Here is a 22,537-nt window from a genome sequence, read left to right on the forward strand (position 1 = left end):
GTTATTTATAGTCTCATGTAGAGATTTGATGCCAAAAAATGTATTTCAATATAGCTAGATTTCTGCTTGTATTCCAATGCTTTGGGCAAGATGAGTTCTTTTCCGAGAATTTAGAAAATATCTTAGAGTTACTCTTAATGCTAATAAAGTTCTGATCCTCAGGTGTATATAGTCGGTCAAATTCTACTTAACTATTCCAGTTAATTTTAACAAATATTTATTGAATACTTATAAGCCAGGCACTGGGGTACGGAGAAAACTGATAAAACACCACGCTTACACTCAAGCGAGGGGGTATAGGTACACATGGATTTGTTGAAAACCACCCCACTGATTTTCTGATAGAAACATGCTCAATGTACTATAGGAATACATAGAAGTGGCATCCACCCTCACCTGAGGTGGTGGGGGGCAGTAATAGTATCAAGGAAGATCTCTGTGAAAAGTCTGAAAATATGTATGAAATTAACCAAATAGAAGAAGGGAGGGAAGGGCATTCCAGGAGGCACAAAAAGTATCAGCAGAGGCATAAAGGTGACAGGCATTCCAGGAGGCACAAAAATACGACTGGAGGCATAAAGGTGACAAACAGTGTGATGGGAAATTATTATTAGTTATTTTTATTTCCATAGGTTTTGGGGGAACAGGGGGTATTTGGTTACTTTAGTAAGTTCTTTCGTGGTGATTTGTGAGATATTTATTGCACCCAGTACCTGAGCAGTATGCACTGAATTATCTGTCACCCCCTTTCCACCCTTTCCTCTGAGTCCCCGTAGTCCATTGTATCATTCTTATGCCTTTGCATCCTCATAGCTTAGCTCCCACTTAGGAGTGAGAACATAGGATGTTTGGTTTGCCATTCCTGAGTTACTTCACTTAGAATAATAGTCTCCAGTCCGATCCAGATTGCTGTGAATGTGTGAATGTCATGAATTCATTCCTTTTTTATGGCTGAGTAGTATTCCATCATATATATGTGTGTGTGTGTGTGTGTGTGTGTGTGTGTGTGTTTCTTTATCCTCTCATTGATTCATGGGCATTTGGGCTGGTTCCACATTTTTGCATTTACAAATTGTGCTGCTATAAACATGTGTGTGCAGGTATCTGGGCTGCAAAAGCATAAGTGGAAAGGCATCCTGGGCAGTAGATGAACTGCAGTGGAAAGCTGGGATCTATCATGCAAGGACTTTTATGAAATTTCAAGAAGCTTGAAAGACCACTGAAATGGTTTTAAGTGGTGGGGATGACAATGACATGGTTAGTTTTTATTCTAGATAAAGTTTTTCAACCTTAGCAATATTGACCAGATAATTACTTGTCATCTTGTAGGGGCTGGGGTGTTATCCTGTATATTATAGGATTTTGAGCAATACTTCTAGTCTATACCCTGTAGATAAGAGTAGCATTACCAAGTTGTGACATTCAAAAATGTCCTGGACATTGTCATTGTCCCCTGAGGAGCAAAATTGCCCTAAGTTGAGAACCAGTGTTTTGGATGAATCACCCAGGGGATGAATTGAAGAAAGACAGACAAGTGGTGAAATCAGAATCAAATGCAGAAAGAATTTAGAGATTAAAGCCCGCCAGATATGGCAGATAATTTGAGAGATACTGGGATGGAAAATATCAGAAGAAGAGAAAGAGCAAGGCAAAGACAGGGAGACTGGAGGAAATAATGGGTTTGGTTTTTGAACTTGAAAATTCAGGGTGCCTGAGTTACCTCCAGGCAAATGGGTCTGGCAATCAGTGGAGTATACATACCTGAAACTCCATGAAGTTTGGTCTTGAAAAAAAAAGATTTGGGTGTTGTTAATAAAAGTAAGGAAGGAGGTGTATAGAAAAGCAAAACAAGTGGGCTGGCAATTGAACTTTTGGGAACATAAGTAGAAGAGGATACAGCAGGAGAGAAACTTATCAAAGACAACGAAGGGTCAGGGGTAAGAAAAGAGCTGGGAGTATTATCTCAAGCTTTTTGGGAAGGAAGTGTCTTAGTAACAATGGTAAAGAAAGGGGTATTCAAATAGGAAATAAAAAATATTTTTGGAGATAGCAGTTTGAGCGGAAAATACAAAGCTAAATGAAGACTTATTTTCTTTTGTAGATTTGGTGGCTGACACATAGTGTGTATTCAAAAAATGTTTGCCGGATGAATGAAAGAATAAATAAATGAATCATAATGAATTATACTGAATAAAGGACCTCTTTTAAGAAAATAAAAGTGGGTCTGTGGGCCTGGATTATTCAATAGTCTTTGATTATAATATTATATCAATACCATACGTAAGAAAATGGACATAATTAATGCTTCTTCTTTGATCACTTTGTGATAATACAAAATAATCTGTTAATATATATGAAGTCTTTTGAGACTCTCACACATAGACATTCCAGGGATATAATTTTATGATGTTCCTTTTCATAGCAGTATGCACAGATAGCTGAATTAAGCCAGTACAAAATAAATGCAATGTGTAATTGGACTCATTTAATTTATAAATGATCATTTGTGTGTCTTGAAATATGCCAAGTTGTGTCTGGAAGACTGTGAACAGCTGTCTCATACAGTTTATGGCTTTTCTCACCAAAAATGTAAAACGTGGATATTATATTCATCACCAACAGGATGTATTCTGGATATCAAAGAGGGAAAAAATGTTTTCTTGTGTGAAATTTTAATGTAATTGGTATGGATTTCAAGGTTTTTTTTTTTAAATGTGTATCAGGGTGTTCAGTTTAGTTAGTATTGATTGGCAGTTCTACTAAGAATTATTAAAATAAGATGCTAGTTTCAGTTGAATTAATAAAACTCTAGTACTTATAGCCTTTGCCTGTTTATCTGCTTATTCCACAAGTTGAGAGTGTCGAATACTAAATACTACAGAAATTCATTTCCCAAGATTCAAGCACAATTTAAAGAAATTAATCATGTACTCCTCTTGTCATTGTTGGGAAAAAGGAGCTAAGCAAAATATTGGCAATTTGCAAAATACTGCATTATGTTTTATTCATAAGAAGACATTTATTATTTGTATTTACTATCAGAAAGTACACATTTAACATTTCAAATGTTATTATGTTTATTTCTATTGTACATCTTCAATATAATAAAAAATATATGTAATCTGTTCAGAAGTTGTCTGGGTCTTACCAAAGAATAAATTCACTCTTTTTTGTAATTAAATTAATATCCTAACTCCATTTGGATATATGTTTTCAACAACTTAAAAAAATTGAAAAGAGTGGTGTGTGATTCTCAATCAAACTAGTATGATTTGATACTATTAATCAAATACTATTAATATACCACCGTCTACCATAAGGCACAAATAATAAATTGTAGTCCTTATGCTCAGATATTTCCAAGCCTGTTGGTGAGAAGGTACCCTTTATAAATTAATAAGAGGACAAGTAAATGCTGAGCACCATTAAGTTCAGTGCAAATGTGGAAAGCATTTAAGGAAAGGAGAGATCCATGGGAATTAAGGAAACCAAAAGGGACTTATGGCAGATATGGTCTTCTTTCAATTTTTTTGATGTTGGTAATACTCCAAAGAGAAATTTTTCCTCTTTATGGGTAGGAAAGAGAGGAAAAGGGGGATTGAATTTGCCTTTCAGAGGAACCCAGTGTTAAAGCAAGGGATGAGGAGATGTCAGGTCTTTAATATTTCTGGATCCCAGGGATATTTTTCATACTTTCCTTATTCAGTAAACAAAATCACAAGGCTATATCTATATCTATATCTATCTGTATCTATCTCTCCTCTATCTATATATAGTATATAAATATAGAATACACATTTCACATCTTTATTCATATTATTATATTCGTAAATTTATGTGTGCAAAGTATAAATATATATGTATAGCTGTAAAGGAGTAAATAAACATGTAAAATATATATTATACCTTCTCAATTCCCATCCCTTAGCTGCTTTTAAAGCCATGTGCGGAGGCCGAGACGGGTGGATCACGAGGTCAGGAGATCGAGACCATCCTGGCTAACATGGTGAAACCCCGTCTCTACTAAAAAATACAAAAAGCTAGCCGGGCGAGGTGGCGGGCGCATGTAGTCCCAGCTACTTGGGAGGCTGAGGCAGGAGAATGGCATAAACCTGGGAGGCAGAGCTTGCAGTGAGCTGAGATCCGGCCACTGCACTCCAGCCTGGGCGACAGAGCCAGACTCCGTCTCAAAAAAAAAAAAAAAAAAGGCCATGTGCATTTTTTACTTAAAAAGATTCACTATGATTGCCCTCACATGCAAACCATATCTTTTTAATGCTTAGAAGTTACTGATGAAAATAAATCACTAAAACATGCTTTCCTCATTTAGGAAAATAATTTCTACTTCTTGGGGAAAATATTATTTTACTTTCTGAGGCCAAGGAGGTATGTTTATCTAGAAAGTAATGCTGATAAATTTAAGAAAATACTTGGATCATTTTAAAATAAAGTAGGTTCTTCTAAACAAAGCTAATTTAGTCTTTGGGATTTTTGTAGGGTTTCTAACACTCACTCAGAGATTGACTATTACACTGCAAAGCATTCAAACTAGTCATGTGGACTACCTTAAATTATCCAAGGTATTTGAATTCCCCTGCAGAATTAAGCAAATGATTGTGCCTTCACATCTGTTATGAACACACAGCACAGCTCTGTTTACTGGATTCTGAACAAAAATCAGCTTTGCATATAGGGAGGTGTATTGTCAATGGTAGCATGAAACTTAACAAGGAGGCACTGCCTGTTCACTCCATTTGCCAAGAAGAGAAGTCGGACAGGATTCATGTGCTTTTTAAAGATCTGGCAGGACCATTCCTGGGAGAGTTATAGGTAACTGTTGAGTTATCCTTCATCAGTGTATGTGTAGTCCCTAGGTAAGCCCTCAGCTGGGCTTCGGGAAGAGATTTCTTTCTTTTTTTTTCTTTTTATGAGGGGGAGATATTGCATAAACCAAGGCTAGCTATTTGGTTTGAGAGGCCTGCATTTCAGAGCTCCCTCTGCCAAAATTGTCTAAGTGATCTTATATTTATATACTCTTTTCTGGTCTTCTCTTCGTACAATGTGAAGTTTAAATTAGGCAGTCTCCAAGATCTCTTCCCATTCTAATGAAAGGTTATTTAGAATTTCTTATTTATTTCTAGGAAAGCCTTTTAATTTCCATTTATTTCTAGGAAACATTTTGTGAGTGAAGAGATTTGCCATCACATTTTAAAATTAAGAGAGAAAGGTCAAAGATGGACCAGCAGCACAAGGCTCTCAGTGATGTTTTTTTTTTCTTCTACCTTTTTTCTTTTTCAATTACGTGATTCTCTCCAAAGTGATATTACCCAAATGCACAAAATGAAATTGTATCCTTTAAATTGTATACCTAGCTGTGGGATGATTAACATCCTAATTATTACATAGGGCTTAGTAAGAAAATAACACAAAAACCCTACCACCAGGATGAATAAGGTCTTCTTTTTGGTGCTTCAATCTCATTTGAAGTGTAAGATGTAAGAGAATTCATTTTCATATTTTATCTTCTTCTGCATCACACTTTGAGTGCCCATTTTTTTAAAAAAATACTGCTTTCATCAAGTTTGTCCTTTTACTCCTGAAATTCTGCTGTGGAGGGTTCTGACACGTTGTAAAATGGTTGCTTTAGTGCCATAGCAGGTTAAGTTTCATAAACCTATCAGTAAAAAAATTTTTTTGATTAGAAAAACTGGGCTGTCACATATATTCAAATAGGAGTCATTCATGTTTCCTCGTGGGTCAAATGAGAGATAAAAATGAAGGATGATGGCGAGAATACAAAGTAGATTCCTCTGACAGCACCATCTGGGCAGAGCCCTGTTAATATTGGACCCTGAAAGTATGATGACCTTTTTGCATTAGTGCTGACAGCTTCCTTCTTCACATCCATATGAAACTGAAATTAGGTCAGGAAGATGTTTCCATACTACCCAATATTCAAATATTTTTATTTCAATAATGCCTAGTTGATGCCACTATCCTTAGCCTTCATCTAGATTGTTTCAGTTCTCCAATACAGTGATAAATACATGATGTCCTATTGCCACATATTTTCATTAGTTTTCTACATATGTTTATTATATGCTTATCATTTTTTAAAGTACATGAGAGAAAGGTATTGTGGGTGAAAAGAAAAGACATAGTTTCCGCCCATAATGACTTACACTGGTGAGGCAGAAGAAAAACATATACAATGATAAAAATGCAAGAGTAAAATGTGAGTACCACAGACAAAGAACAGATGCCATGTAGAAGTGCATGATTTATTTCCAAATAGGTTTGCTAAACACCAAGTACTTTGATTTAAAAGATGGAGAGCCCACTGTCTGTTAATTGGAATAGTCAGGGCAGGCTTCATGAAAGAAGTGGGGCTGGGGGAAACATTGAGAGATGTGAAGGATTGGGATAAACTAAGGAGGCAGGATGGTGTGAATCAAGGCAGTATTTCTCAAAGCATAGTCTCTGTACCACTGCTGATATGCACAGTAGACAGATGTAACATTAAATAATGTTGAACCTTTAGTGAGAAAGTTTTCTCTTTCCAATTGTCTTCAAAACTTCTTTTACTCAGGAAAAAAATAGACCTCAGTCTGATATTTTAACTTCTTGCTTTACTTGCTAGCTAGCCAGTTCCTCCTCATTCCCCCTATTCTTTAACATATAGCCAGCAGGTCTCAAGCTTCAAGACTGTGTCAGACAACAGTAACTATAATAAAATTGATTTCAGATTGCATTTGTTTTTTAGTTCTCTTAATCTTATGGAAAGTCATGCTGGATTTCCATTTAAAATTGTGGTATGAAATGTTTTAATCAAATAAATGTATTTAAGGAAAACCTTAGGCAACTTAAGGAAAAGTAGAGACAAATAATAGTACTAGTGTTAGGAGAAAATTTGTTTGGGTGGTATGTTAATGACTGAATTTGGGAGAACACTGAGGATGGCAGGTAGTTCCATGCGATAACAAGGAGAGTCATGATAGAAAGTAGCCAGAATGAGATTAGAAAGACTGGTTGGTTGTGAATAGGTCAGAAGATCAGGGAATGCTAGACTCATGAGCTTTATTCATGGTTTTCCTTCTCTTGGGATTATATTATCAGCTCTTTTATCCAGATAGTAATAACTGTGGTTTATTGATTCCTTCTCGGATTCCATATATTTATTAAGCAGCTTAAATATAATTATTACATGTTTTATCACAAGTACATTAAGAGAAAGGTGTTAGCTTGATTTTAAGAGTGAATAATCTCACCAAAAGTCTCACAGCTAATAGAATAGAGCTGGGTTTGGAATTCAGACCCACTTGACTCCAAAACTTCTATTCTTCATCATACCTGGCAACCCTCTTTACCTTCAAGTCCCAACGTGAATACCAGCTTTTTCTGTGTGAGCCCCACTTTCCAGCGGATGGTTGATGTCCTCTTTGGCCTTCATGCAGCCAGCACTATGCATTTCTGGGTAGTAATTTATTCTTCTCTTCATTAGAATTTACCTGGCCATCTACTGACTGGTTTATAAATCCTGAAAAGGCCTGTTAAGATGTCTCAAGGCATCTAGCACTGTACTTGTCTCATGGTTGGGGCTCATATTGTTTGAATTGAGCTAAATTTTCTTCTTTTACCTTAGCTTATCACAGAAGTACAGCTGCACCACCTCGGAGTGGAAGTGGGAACAGGAGCTCTGGCAAAGATAATTCAGGAACTACCTGGAAAGGATTTGCCTTTGTCAGACTCCAAGAATCTAATTAATTAATTTTGAGCATATCAGCAATTCTTCAGTTAAGTCACTTTGTATTTTTTCTATAGCTGGGTTTTGTAACATCTGGGTTAAGTAGCACAAAAATGGATGCCTAATAATTATAGATTTTTGGGTCTCACAAGAGAATCTGAAAGAACATCTCATCCAACTCCTTCATTTTTTCAATGAGAAAACTGAAGACTAAAGGAGTTTCATAATTTGATAAAGCTACAGAGCAAGTTTAGGGCAGGTTTTTAATTAAAAGTATCTCAATTTCTCATCAATTATCTTCTATATTGATGACTTTGAGCGTGGAGATCACAGACTCCTTCTTTATACCCAATGTAGGAATCTCTACAGCATCCTTTACTGATGTCAACAGGTGCTGCTTGTGCACATGGAACAGGAATTCATTGCCTTTACGAGTAATATATTTCTCTTAACTTAAAGAGGGCATTTCCTCTATTAAACCCAAGAGAACATTGCAATCCTATGTGTTTTAATAGAAGTATTCTAGGACTGTTTTTGAACTTCTCCCCTTTTCCATCCATATGCACCTCATTCTGTGATCCCATCAGTCTCAAGCCTTTACATCTGTAAACTGAGGACTTTGAAATTTGTATCTCTGGAACAGCCTCTTCTCTTTTGAACTTGAGACCCATGTATAACGGCCCATGTACAACTTGAGCCCCCGCCCTAGAATGTCTAATAGGTATTTCTGATTAATATCCAAAAGCAAAGCCTTGATTTCTCTTTTCCACCAAAATGCTTCCCCCATACCCCAGTTTTCTTCAGCTCTTGAATTGAGACTTTAGTTTTTCTAGTTGTTTGGGCCGAAAAGCAGAAGTCATCTTGATGTGTCTTTATTGGCCCGGGGTACTATTTCAGTCATCTGTTTATTTCATCTCAGCTCAGAATGCACTCTTCACTATATGCTCAGTGATAATGGAATTCCTTTAAGTCTTTCCCCTTTAAAGAGAGCATAATGTTAGTCGTTTTCAGGAGAGGGTGCTAGAGGGACACCAGAGGAGGAAAAGGTTTTGCTACCTTTTTCAGAATGGTCCTGGTATTGGCCGTGTGGGTAGGAGGATATCTAGTGAAGTCTACTCCAGTATCAAGCTCAAAACACAGTCCCTCTGCAAGCCTGCGGCTTCAGCATGACCATAGCCTTTCCTCTGCCTTCTTGACACAGAAACCAGAGGTAGGCATGGCTAGCACCCACTGAAGTGCTCCTATTGCTGACAGCACCTGGGCTTCTACCACCCACGCCTGCCTGTGGGATTATTTGTTGATCATCTGCTCTGGGCTGGCACTCAGCACTCTAGAGGGTGATAGCCTATTGCTGGCCCAGCAACTCCAGACCACCTCTGGCCTGGCCATACCTATGTAATTCTCTATGATGTTGGGAGCTGAACTGTACTTTCTCTAAGTTTTCCCTTCCTTGGATTTTTTCCCTGAGTTCTAGGATAATATATAGCTACTCTTTTATCAGAGTTAATAATTCTCTATATTAAATTTTGTCTGCTTAATTTACCATGTGATATCTTTATCTGGATTGGATCTGGATTTCTATAGGACCATCCCATAGCTGCTAGGAGCATTGGCCACAAAACACATAGCTGTCCCCTTCCTTGGAATAATTGCCCTTCATTAGTGGGAGCTGCCAAGCTCAGGAGGTTAGCCACCTTTTCCTCCTCCCCCACCTATGGGCCGGAGCCAATGACTAACCGTTAAAAGCCAGCTCCTTTGACTTAAGGCAAGGACAATTCTGTGGGTACACTGTGCCTCCCAGAGTTCCCTTGTGGATCAGGCCAAGGCTAAACTTTGCCAGAAACCATGTCTTTTCTCAGCTCTCTCTCCCCTTGTCAATCCTACTTCCCTTATTCTCTAACGTGTCTTTCCTGAGAGTATTCCCTTAATAAACTGAGTATATCCTAGTCTTTGCCTCAGACTCTGCATCTGGGGAACCTGACCTTAGACATGTACCAAGAACACAGTGCTAGAAGATAGTGAAGTTAGTAATTATACTAGATCCATCTAACTCCACATCTTGTGCTCTCTAACCAGCATTGTCTCATAGTTAAGGTAATCTTGCACCTTCAGCATGTTCTCCCTAATCCAGTATGTCTTCCATGCTGAGCCACCTTAGCCTGGAGAAAGTTCTGCCATTAGATCAGACTGAAATGTGTGATTATTGATGCAAGAATATCTAAGGCCTGTGCCCATTGTTGCCATAGGTCCGCATGCCCATTATGTATTTCGTGGAGGCTTACACATCCCCTGTGTTACTGGATTGGGCTCATATCTCTTCCCTAGAATGTGGGCCAGCATTCTAATTGGAACTCTGCCTTCCCAGTTCCTTGAAGTGAGTCTGCATGTCTAGCTAAATCACACTGCTGTTCTCCAGTCAGGTTTATTTGGAGTAGACTAGTTCTCCATTTCCTGGCAATTGTGCGCTGGCATTTACTAAGGTACAGAAACTAAGATGATATCTTGACACTTGAATACATTTTAGGTAAATAATCTATGAGTGGGGGCCGTAACAGTGGGTTTATTTATGATTTCTGGCACCATACACTAGCACTTATCCAGGAACGGGGTGGAGGCAATTGAAGGATTGCTCAGGGACCTGGGAGAACCATGAGGACCTAGATTTATAAGAGATTGAAAGATAATTGGGCCAACACTATGTGAGAGCAGCTTCTTTCAACCCGTTCTATTTTCAGATGCTCTAAAACACAGTGGAAGATTCAGCGGACGAGTCAACAGGTCTTGGATCTAATTGTCTCTTTTCCATGATCCCAGCTTATATTTTGATTTTGTGGTTTGTTTTTGACCGTTGCATGCAGATCCCTTTGGGGATTTCTTAGCCTAGTCAATGCTGCCTACTAGAGTATGACTCCAAATTTCCCATATGACTCCAATTACTTGACAGCCCACAACTTTTTTTCTCCCTTTCTCAAGAAACAAACAAACAAACCAATAAATGAAAAGCTGGTATTCTTGCTAGTAGGCTCTCCTTTCTGCAGAGAGACAATTTACCCATATCATAAAGGTGATTACACTCTCTTCAGCATTGCCATGCTTTCTTTGTGGCTGGATGAAGTATACCTGTAGCTAATTCAGTCATATTTTTAGTGTCCCACACTTAGATGAAATTATTAGCCATTTCTACGGTGTCGGCAACTGCAAATAGAAACATGCCTTTGAAGGCAACTAGATCCAACTGGGAATTGAAAAATTAATAGGAATTTAGAATAAATGGGCATGTTTGCAATGAACCATTTATGGGTTCGAGAAACCTAGTTCCTCTGGTAATTTGAATAAGCAGTTTTGCTAACAAAGTTTGTCTATTAAGTTAACCTGCTGGATGTACCTGTCATTCACAAACAACTTGAATTATCACTTTCCAATTAAATTTTACCCTTTCCCCTTAGCTTGCTGGTTTGTGGAGTTGATTCTTTCCATTCTATGCAGGGAATGGAGAGACAGAAAAAATAGAAACAACTTACAGTGCTAGCAGAGGCAGGCTGGCCTGCATCTCCATCAGGGACGAAGAGTGTTTGTGTTACACACGTAACTTTGGATGAAATTCATGTATATTGTGCAGGTAACTTTGGACGAAATCCAAGTGGTGCCACATTTATTTGAAATGGCAGATATTCTCAATAGAAATTCTCAGTTATGATCAATATCTACTAGTAGTTCTTGATCCCTCTTCTTAATAGATCTCCAGTATCATGGTCCCTACCCCTCTGAGCATAATGGATTTTAACTTCAGGAAAATAAGCAAGTGTCACCAGCAGCTTCAAAATGTTTGTAATCATAATGATTCGTCATACTAGTAAAATGTGTTACAGTGTCCTTGCCATCTTTATTTATGTGATTTTAGTCCCTTGGGTGTAACTTCTTTTTCCCCAGTGGAAATGTGTGTCCCTCAAGGAAATTCAATGTGCTGCTCACTCATTGATACATCAGGAACCCCTTTTATGTTCTCTTCAGCTTTTTAGCAGTTAGAGCACTGTTCTCAAGGAGACAGTTATGAACAGGATTGATTTTTCCGTTTGACTCTGAGATGAGATTGCAGCAGTATGGCAACAGACCAGATCCAGGGTGCTGATGCTCGCCTGGAAGGGTGAGGAAGGAGCCAGGGATCTCAGAGACCAGGTTGAGCAATCTGAGAGCATGACTTTGGTGCAAATGAAGCAGCATATATTTTAGCTGGTGTGAAGGTAGAGAAGATATTTAACCTCTTTGAGATTGTTTCTTCATCTTTCTGTAGAGGATGATAACAAGATGCACCTCATGAGATTATTGGAAGGATTAAAGGAGGCATTCATGTGAAGTCTGAGCACAGTCCCTTGTGCAAGACTAACATTTTTGGTTGCATACACTGATCATCACTGCTAATTCAAGTTGAGGAGAAAGTCATCTGTTTTGCTTGGAAAGTGTTCTATTTCAGTTTATTTAGATACATGGCTTAAGGAATTTCACCTTACATTTCTACCATTTATAAAAATCTATTATGTTCAAACTTTCAAAGTAGGTGACCCATTCTGTGAGCAGGTGCACACACAGGCATAGTTATGAGTAGTTATGATTAGCATACATATTGTTTTCTGGAGGCAAACATTTTAAGAACCTGAAAAGTTTGTCTTTAATATATGAAGTTTCTTCCTTTTTAGCCATTTTTATATTTTTTATTTGCTCATCAATACCCTTTCCTAGGAAATATATAATTATGCATTTAACAAATACCTACGTAATATTTACAGAGTGCCAAGCATTTCCTAGGCCTATTACAAATATTAATTCATGTAATCCTTATGAAGTTGGTTCTATTATTATTCCTGTGGTTACAGATATGTAAACTGAGGAACAAAGTAATTAAGTAACTTGCTCAAGATCTCGTAGACAGTAAGCTGTCCAGCCAGGATTCTAATCCAGGCCGGCTGGCTTCAGAGTCTGTACTTACAGGTAGGAGGCTAGATCAATCTAGCCCATTTGTATGGTGGCAGCTTTTGAATAACTGGATTTGGGATTATTTAACTTGTTCTGTGTGTCTGTACGTCTAGGCTTTCTGAGTTAACTTAGAGTTACCTTATTTCATTTGTTTGGGACTGTGGTACTAACTAGAAATTTCCCTTTTGCGTAAGTCATTCAGGTAAGGAGTTTAGGGATGCAGGGGCATGCCAGGGAGTGGTGTTAAGGACTTCGTCTAAAGGAACTGTGTCACATAAACTAGGAGCCATGGATTTGACTGACTTAAACTCTTTTCTCAATCCAAACTAGATTCTGAGACCTCCATCGTTTTAAATTATTTTAGGAACCCCTTCTTAGTAATTTAAAGTAGTTCTATTCAGCACAAATAGAAGACCTATGTACTGAGACCAGAATTTTTATTATTTTTTTTATTTTCTTGCTAATAAATTAACTCTTAATTTTAAGACATTTTAAAACTCCACTAACCATAATGAACCCTACAAATTTAAGAAATTTTTTAAATTTTTCAACTAGTTTGTGTTTGCTTTTGAAGAAGTTAGTGAACTTGTTTGATTTCCCTCTTAGTACTTGTCCCTGATCCACCAGCGGTGGTCTGCTTTTATAATACCAACTGACCATATTTTTAGTTTGAAAAAACCATGAGCTTTCTTTGCTGTACATGCTCTTGGTTTCCTGCCACATCACTGGTAGCTCCTTTGCCATGTCCACCTATGTTCTGCGACTTCATGAAGTGGAACTGCTCCAGAACTCAGACTTTAGTCAGATCATATCACTCCTTCACTCAAAATGCTGTAATGGCTGCTTGTTTAAAGTCCCTGCGGTAAGACTCTTTATCATCTGGTCCTTCACTCTCTCTCTGGCCTGATTGCCTATTCATTACTTTGCTCTCACTGCTGGAACAATGTACCACAAACTTAAATGGTTTAAACAACAAAAAATTGTCTCACGGTTCCAGAAGCTGAAGTCTGAGATCGAGGTGTCAGGAGGCCTTCCTCCCTCTGTTGGTGCTAGGGAAGGGCCTGTTCCTAGCTCCTCTCCTAGCTTCTGGTAGCTCCTTGACTGGCAGAACAACTCCAGTCTTCATATGGAATTCTCCTTGTGAGCATGTCTATCTCTGTGTCCAAATTTCCTCTTTTTATAAGCACACAGTCATATTGGATTAGGGGCCCACCTTATTCCAGTATAACCTAATTTTAACTAATGGTATCTTCAATTACTCTATTTCCAAATCAGGTCACATTCTGCAGTACTAGGGGTTGGGACTTCAACATATGAATTTGGGACGCAATTCAGTCTGTAACACCTACTATGCTTCTTCCTGCTCACTGTGGGGTAGCCATACTACCTTCTTTGAGGTTTTTTGAGTACTTGAATGTGCTCCTGCCTTAAAGTCTTTGCCTTATCTGTTCCCTCTGCCTAGAACACTCCCACCCTCACCACCACTGTCCTCATGGATTACAAACTCCCTTCTTTAAGTATGTCTTCAGATATGCCCTCCTCAGTAATGCCTATGCAGATCACCCTATTTAAAATCTTACCCCAACTCCTCCTCATGTCCCTCAGACCCTCTTGTCTGTTCCTTTTCTTTTTTCCATAGTATTTATAACCTTATAACTAAAATGTTTTTTGCTTGTCTTCTGACCCTGATACTGGAGTGTAAGCCCACTGAGGGGCCTGTGTCTTTTTTTATTCAATGTAATCCAAGCACCTAGAACTGAAATTGTGTGTAGCACTCCCATTTTTCTTTGTTGGTTTAGTTTGAGAGATGAAACCCTTTAATATATTGGAGTAAGGCAGTTGGGAGAAAGGCAAAACATATCTGAAACAAGTTTCTTGCACACTGTGACATGGCTTTTCCACGTCATACATTCGAGGCTTTTAGCTAAATACCATCTTCATGATGACTGCAAATCGTTGTGGGTGCTTGCCATGGCTCCCTTCTGAGAGCTCAAAGCATTCTCTTCCTACAGAGAGGAATCCGACTCTTCCAGAGATGGGAGAGGCCTCATTTGACTGGCTTCTGCCATCACTTAGCATGTGGAGAAGCAATCACTGAGGCTTCTAGAAGGGACCTCTTACTCAATTCAGGAACTCAGGCATCATGACTTGCTGTGATTTTCCCACTAACATCAAAAGCAAAAAGCTCCTAAAGTAACCACAAAGTACTCTGAGAGACATTTCTCTGGCTTCAGTGGAGTAGATAAGGTTTAAAGGGCCACAGATGTTACATCCACTTGCCTTAATAATCACATCAAGGTCTCTCATCGTTCTCTGGTAGCCAATATAAGGAAAGATTCCCAGCAGAACTGCTAAGCTAGCCAAGCCAACATTTTATGTTAAAATTGTCTGTTTGTTATCAGCCTCTACCTCACAGAATGTGGAATCTAATGAGGGCAAGCATGTCTTGCCTATTGTTGATTTTCAGTCTGGTGCCCAGCATAGATACTGTATATAGAAAATGCTTGGAAAATCCTTCTGAAACCCCAGCTGAAGTATAGTCTCAGAGCTCAGCCCACACAATCTCGTGGAGGTTGCATCACCACCCAGCTACCTGGGTTAAGTATCACTGTGGCATGGTCCATGCCTTTGTTCTTTGGTTCAGTTTCTCGTTAAACTCATGAATGGTTTGCAAAAATAAATTCTGAAACACTGCTTAAGGAGTTCTTCTTGCAGGGGTAAGATTGGTGACCTGTAGGAGAGCCTGAAAGGGTGTTTCTGAGGTCATGTGGCCCAGGTGGTGAAACCTGTCAACAGTGCATCTAAAATGAATGAGTCTTCAAAGAGGAAGAACTGCCTATACAGATGTGGGAAATGTGACATTGATTTTTTTTTCAGCCATGCTCTTTCATGGATAGCAACATTATCCATGACTAACCATAAAACAGGAGTGGTATCAAGAGGCATCATTGACCAAAGCAGCACATTTGATCCCTCAATCCACAGGTAATAAACCCATCTTATTCCTTATTTGGCCATACATCATATACTTCCTGAACAATGGCACTTTTTTTTTTTTTTCTCGTCCTATCAGTGCTATCTACATTAAATCCATTTAAAAGAAAAGGCTAGGCATGTTTTAGTGCAGAGGTAGCTCCTTTTGATGAGGATGGATTCTTTCTGCAGACAAAGCTTTATCAAGAACCTAATGAAGCCTATGCTTTGGGGCCTTCTACTTCCCCTAGTGGGAGCCTTACCATGTGCCACAATCAGTTTTGTTTGTAAAATTTTCAAAAGGAATGTATTTTAAACACAATAGGTTTACTGTACTGTCTCTCACCATTCTGATTTCCCTTCTGCCACACTCATCTTCATATGGCTGCAGGCAATTTTGAGGTTCAGCTAAAAGGGAATGTTGAATTGAGAATGCATTTATTTAGGTTAGATTGAGCGGAATATATTTACATTGTTTGCACTAATTTCTTTTTTTTAATTTTTTATTATATTTTAAGTTCTAGGGTACCTGTGCACAACGTGCAGGTTTGTTACATATGTATACATGTGCCATGTTGGTGTGCTGCACCCATTAACTCGTCATTTACATTAGGTATATCTCCTAATGCTATCTCTCCCACCTCTCCCCACCCCATGACATGCCCCAGAGTGTGATGTTCCCCTTCCTGTGTCCAAGTGTCCTCATTGTTCAATTCCCACCTATGAGTGCGAACATGCGGTGTTTGGTTTTCTGTTCTTGTGATAGTTTGCTGAGAATGATAGTTTCCAGCTGTATCCATGTCCCTACAAAGGACATGAACTCATCCTTTTCGATGGCTGCATAGTATTCCATGGTGTATATGTGCCACATTTGCTTAATCCAGTCTGTCATTGATGGACATTTGGGTTGATTCCAAGTCTTTGCTATTGTGAATAGTGCCGCAATAAACATACGTGTGCATGTGTCTTTATAGCAGCATGACTTATAATCCTTTGGTTATATACCCAGTAATGGGATGCCTGGGTCAAATGGTATTTCTAGTTCTAGATTCTTGAGGAATCGCCACACTGTCTTCCACAATGGTTGAACTAGTTTACAGTCCCACCAACAGTGTAAAAGTGTTCCTATTTCTCCACATCCTCTCCAGCACCTGTTGTTTCCTGACTTTTTAATGATGGCCATTCTAACTGGTGTGAGATGGTATCTCATTGTGGTTTTGATTTGCATTTCTCTGATGGCGAGTGATGATGAGCATTTTTTCATGTGTCTGTTGGCTGTATGAATGTCTTCTTTTGAGAAGTGTCTGTTCATATCCTTTGCCCACTTTTTGATGGGTTTTTTTTGCTTTTTTCTTGTAAATTTGTTTGAGTTCTTTGTAGGTTCTGGATATTAGCCCTTTGTCAAATGAGTAGATTGCAAAAATGTTCTCCCATTCTGTAGGTTGCCTGTTCACTCTGATGCTAGTTTCTTTTGCTGTGTGGAAGCTCTTTAGTTTAATTAGATCCCATATATCAATTTTGGCTTTTGTTGCTGTTGCTTTTGGTGTTTTAGACATGAAGTCCTTGCCCCTGCCTATGTCCTGAATGGTATTACCTAGGTTTTCTTCTAGGGTTTTTATGGTTTTAGGTCAAACATTTAAGTCTCTCATCCATCTTGAATTAATTTTCATATAAGGTGTAAGGAAGGGATCCTGTTTCAGCTTTCTACATATGGCTAGCCAGTTTTTCCAGCACCACTTATTATATAGGGAATCCTTTCCCCATTTCTTGTTTTTGTCAGTTTTGTCAAAGATCAGATGGTTGTAGATGTGTGGTAATATTTCTGGGCGCTCTGTTCTGTTCCAATGGTCTATATCTCTCTTTTGGTATCAGGACCATGCTGTTTTGGTTACTGTCACCTTGAAGTTTAGTTTGAAGTCAGGTAGCGTGATGCCTCCAGCTTTGTTCTTCTAGCTTAGGATTGTCTTGGCAATAGGGCTCTTTTTTGGTTCCATATGAACTTTAAAGTAGTTTTTTTTCCAATTCTGTGAAGAAAGTCATTGGTAGCTTAATGGGGATGGCATTGAATCTATAAATTACCTTGGGCAGTATGGTCATTTTCACGATATTGATTCTTCATATCCATGAGGATGGAATGTTCTTCCATTTGTTTGTGTCCTCTTTTATTTCACTGAGCAGCGGTTTGTAGTTCTCCGTGAAGAGGTCCTTCACATCCCTTGTAAGTTGGATTCCTGGGTATTTTATTCTCTTTGAAGCAATTGTGAATGGGAGTTCACTCTTGATTGGGCTCTTTGTTTGTCTGTTATTGGTGCAGAAGAATGCTTCTGATTTTTGCACATTGATTTTGTATCCTGAGACTTTGCTGAAGTTGCTTATCAGCTTAAAAAGATTTTTGGCTGAGATGATGGGGTTTTCTAAATATACAATCATGTCATCTGCAAACAGGGACAATTTGACTTCCTGTCTTCCTAATTGAATGCCCATTATTTCTTTCTCCTCCCTGATTGCCCTGGCCAGAACTTCCAATACTATGTTGAATAGGAGTGGTGTGAGAGGACATCCCTGTCTTGTGCCAGTTTTCAAAGGGAATGCTTTCAGTTTTTGCCCATTCAGTATGATATTGGCTGTGGGTTTTTCATAAATAGCTCTTATTATTTTGAGATACATCCCATCAATACCTAGTTTATTGAGAGTTTTTAGCATGAAGGGCTGTTGAATTTTGTCAAAGGCCTTTTCTGCATCTATTGAGATAATCATGTGGTTTTTAGGCCAGGCGCAGTGGTTCAAGCCTGTAATCCCAGCACTTTGGGAGGCCGAGACGGGTGGATCACAAGGTCAGGAGATCCAGACTATCCTGGCTAACACAGTGAAACCCCGTCTCTACTAAAAAATACAAAAAAATAGCCGGGTGAGGTGGCAGGTGCCTGTAGTCCCAGCTACTCGGGAGGCTGAGGCAGGAGAATGGCGTAAACCCAGGAGGCGGAGCTTGCAGTGAGCTGAGATCGCGCCACTCACTCCAACCTGAGCAACAGCACGAGACTCCGTCTCAAAAAAAAAAAAAAAAAATCATGTGGTTTTTGTTTTTGGTTCTGTTTATCTGCTGGATTACATTTATTGATTTGTGTATATTGAACCAGCCTTGCATCCCAGGCATGAAGCCAACTTGATCATGGTGGGTAAACTTTTTGATGTGCTGCTGGGTTTGGTTTGCCAGTATTTTATTGAGGATTTTTGCATTGATGTTCATCAGGGATATTGGTCTAAAATTCTCTTTTTTTTGTTGTGTCTCTGCTAGGCTTTGGTATCAGGATGATGTTGGCCTCGTAAAATGGGTTAGTTAGGAATCTTTCTTTTTCTATTGATTGGAATAGTTTCAGAAGGAATGGTACCAGCTCCTCTTTGTACCTCTGGTAGAATTCGGCTGTGAATCTGTCTAGTCTGGGACTTTTTTGGTTGGTAGGCTATTAATTATTGCCTCAATTTCAGAGCCTGTTATTGGTCTATTCAGGGATTCAACTTCTTCCTGGTTTAGTCTTGGGTGAGTGTATGTGTCCAGGAATTTATCCATTTTTTCTAGGTTTTCTAGTTTATTTGTGTAGAGGTGTTTATAGTTTTCTCTGATGGTAGTTCATATTTCTGTGGAGTCGGTGGTGATATCTCGTTTATCATTCTTTATTGCATCTATTTGATTCTTCTCTCATCTTTATTCGTCTTGCTAGTGGTCTATCAATTTTGTTGATCTTTTCAAAAAACCAACTCCTGGATTCATTTATTTATTGAAGGGTTTTTTGTGTCTCTATCTCCTTCAGTTCTGCTCTGATCTTAGTTATTTCTTGCCTTCTGCTAGCTTTTGAATGTGTTTGCTCTTGCTTTTCTAGTTCTTTTAATTGTGATGTTAGGGTGTCAATTTTTAGATCTTTCCAGCTTTCTCTTGTGGGCATTTAGTGCTATAAATTTCCCTCTACACACTGCTTTAAATGTGTCCCACAGATTCTGGTATGTTGTATCTTTGTTCTCACTGATTTCAAAAACATCTTTATTTCTGCCTTCATTTGTTTATGTACCCAGTAGTCATTCAGGAGCAAGTTGTTCAGTTTCCATGTAGTTGAGTGGTTTTGAGTGAGTTTCTTAATCCTGAGTTCTAGTTTGATTGCACTGTAGTCTGAGAGATAGTTTGTTATAATTTGTGTTCTTTTACATTTGCTGAGGAATGCTTTACTTCCAACTATGTAGTCAATTATGGAGTAAGTGTGATGTGGTGATGAGAAGAATGTATATTCTGTTGATTTGGGGTGGAGAGTTCTGTAGATATTTCTTAGGTCCGGTTGGTGCAGAGCTGAGTTCAATTCCTGGATATCCTTGTTAACTTTCTGCCTCGTTGATCTAATTTTGACAGTGGGGTGTTAAAGTCTCCCATTATTATTGTGTTAGAGTCTAAATCTCTTTGCAAGTCTCTAAGAACTTGCTTTATGAATCTGGGTGCTCCTGTATTGGATGCATATATATTTAGGATAGTTAGCTCTTATTGTTGAATTGATCCCTTTACCATTATGTAATGGCCTTCTTTGTCTCTTTTGATCTTTGTTGGTTTAAAGTCTGTTTTATCAGAGACTAGGATTGCAACCCCTGCCTCTTTTTTTTTTCCATTTACTTGGTAGATCTTCCTCCATCCCTTTTTCTGAGCCTATGTGTGTCTCTGCACATGAGATGGGTCTCCTGAATACAGCACACTGATAGGTCTTGACTCTTTATCCAATTTGCCAGTCTGTGTTTTTTAATTGGAGCATTTAGTCCATTTGCATTTAAGGTTAATATTGTTATGTGTGAATTTGATCCTGTCATTGTGATGTTAGCTGGTTATTTTGCTCGTTAGTTGATCCAGTTTCTTCCTAGCATTGATGGTCTTTACATTTTGGCATGTTTTTGCAGTGGCTGGTACCGTTTGTACAGATGGGGTTTTGGTGTGGATGTCCTGTCTGTTTGTTAGTTTTCCTTCTAACCATCAGGACCCTCAGTTGCAAGTTTGTTGGAGTTTGCTCGAGGTCCACTTCAGACCCTGTTTGCCTGGGTATCAGCAGCAGAGGCTGCAGAAGAGTGAATATTGCTGAACAGCAAATGTTGCTGCCTGATTGTTCCTCTGGAAGCTTCATCTCATAGGGGTACCCGGCCGTGTGAGGTGTCAGTCTGCTCTACTGGGGGGTGCCTCCCAGTTAGGCTACTAGGGGGTCAGGGACCCACCTGAGGAGGCAGTCTGTCCGTTCTCAGATCTCAAACTCTGTGCTGGGAGAACCACTGTTCTCTTCAAAACTGTCAGACAGGGACATTTAAATCTGCAGAGGTTTCTGCTGCTTTTGGTTTGGCTATGCCCTGTCCCCAGAAGTGGAGTCTACAGAGGAAATCAGGCCTCCTTGAGTTGTGGTGAGCTCCACCCAGTTCAAGCTTCCTGGCTGCTTTGTTTACCTACTCAAGCCTCAGCAATGATGGGCTCTCCTCCCCCAGCCTCGCTGCCACCTTGCAGTTAGGTCTCAGACTGCTGTGCTAGCCATGAGGGAAGCCCCATGGGCATGGGACCCTCCGAGCCAGGTGCAGGATATAATCTTCTGGTATGCCATTTGCTAAGACCCTTGGAAAAGTGCAGTATTAGAGTGGGAGTGACCCCTTTTTCCACGTGCTCTATCTCACAGTTTCCCTTGGCTAGGAAAAGAAATTCCCTTACCCTTGTGCTTCCTGGGTGAGGTGATGCCTCTCCCTATTTCAGCTCTCACTCAGTGGGCTGCACCCACTGTCCTGTACCCACTGCCCGACACGCCCCAGTGAGATGAACCCAGTACCTCAGTTGGAAATGCAGAAATCACTCTTCTTCTGTGTCGCTCACGCTGAGAGCTGTAGCCTGGAGCTGTTCCTTTCGGCCATCTTGGAACTGCGGCACCAATTTCCAAGTATAGCTGTTGCTAGTCATTCTGGTATAGGAATACATGGGCTTGCAGGAATACTTGAGTTACCTGCTCCATGACTCACTGAGTGTTAGGACACTAAGGTGCAGGGCCTGAGATCTTGCCCCAGGATAGATAGCTCCTACAGTGCATTGCACCAGAATTGTGACAATGGGGAAGTTGAAGGAAGGCCTGAAATAGCCAAAAACAGATCTGTGGAAAAGTATTGTAAGAGATACATTTGGCAGTCAGTGATTAATAAAGCCATCGTGTTATTTTTCTGGATTTCTTGTGTTTGTCGACTTTTTTTAATCTGTTACTTGGGTGATTTTTTTCTCATCTTAAGTGAATATTCATCTTCACTCCTAATTTATTTGTAATTTTCTTCTTACAGAACTTTTCCTATTTTAAAAAAGCATTAAGACTTCCAAAACATGGATCGTCCCTTCTATGGCCTTATCAATTATCTTTAATTTGTTAAATTTTGACAGGTTCTCTGGGTCCTAATGTATGAAAATGTCATATAAAGTTTAATGTCATTTGGTGGTTATTATTAGTAATTTCACTGCCCTCAACAACTTCTAAAAACATACAGATATTAGATAACTAGTCCTTATCAAGTCTCTAAGTGCAAGAAAAAAATAACACTAGCATCCTTTTTTTTGTTGTTGTTTTCTTGAGACAGAGTCTCATTCTGTTGTCCAGGCTGGAGTGCAATGGCGTGATGTTGGCTCAATGCAACCTCTGCCTTCCAGGTTCAAGTGATTCTCCTGCCTCAGCCTTCTGAGTAGCTGGGACTACAGGCACATGCCACCATGCCAGGCTAATTTTTAAAAATATTTTTAGTAGAGATGGAGTTTCACCATGTTAGCCAGGATGGTCTTGATCTCCTGACCTCGTGATCCTCCCACCTTGG

General features: G+C 39.2%; 1 protein-coding gene across 4 annotated transcripts in view; it reads left to right on the forward strand.

The window, feature by feature from the left end:
- Positions 1–22,537, forward strand: part of KCNH8 (potassium voltage-gated channel subfamily H member 8) — a 396,050-nt gene that overhangs the window by 59,335 nt on the left and 314,178 nt on the right. The window lies entirely within an intron of this gene.

Source organism: Chlorocebus sabaeus, chromosome 15, assembly GCF_047675955.1.
Source record: "Chlorocebus sabaeus isolate Y175 chromosome 15, mChlSab1.0.hap1, whole genome shotgun sequence".
In the NCBI taxonomy this organism is placed as follows: domain Eukaryota; kingdom Metazoa; phylum Chordata; class Mammalia; order Primates; family Cercopithecidae; genus Chlorocebus; species Chlorocebus sabaeus.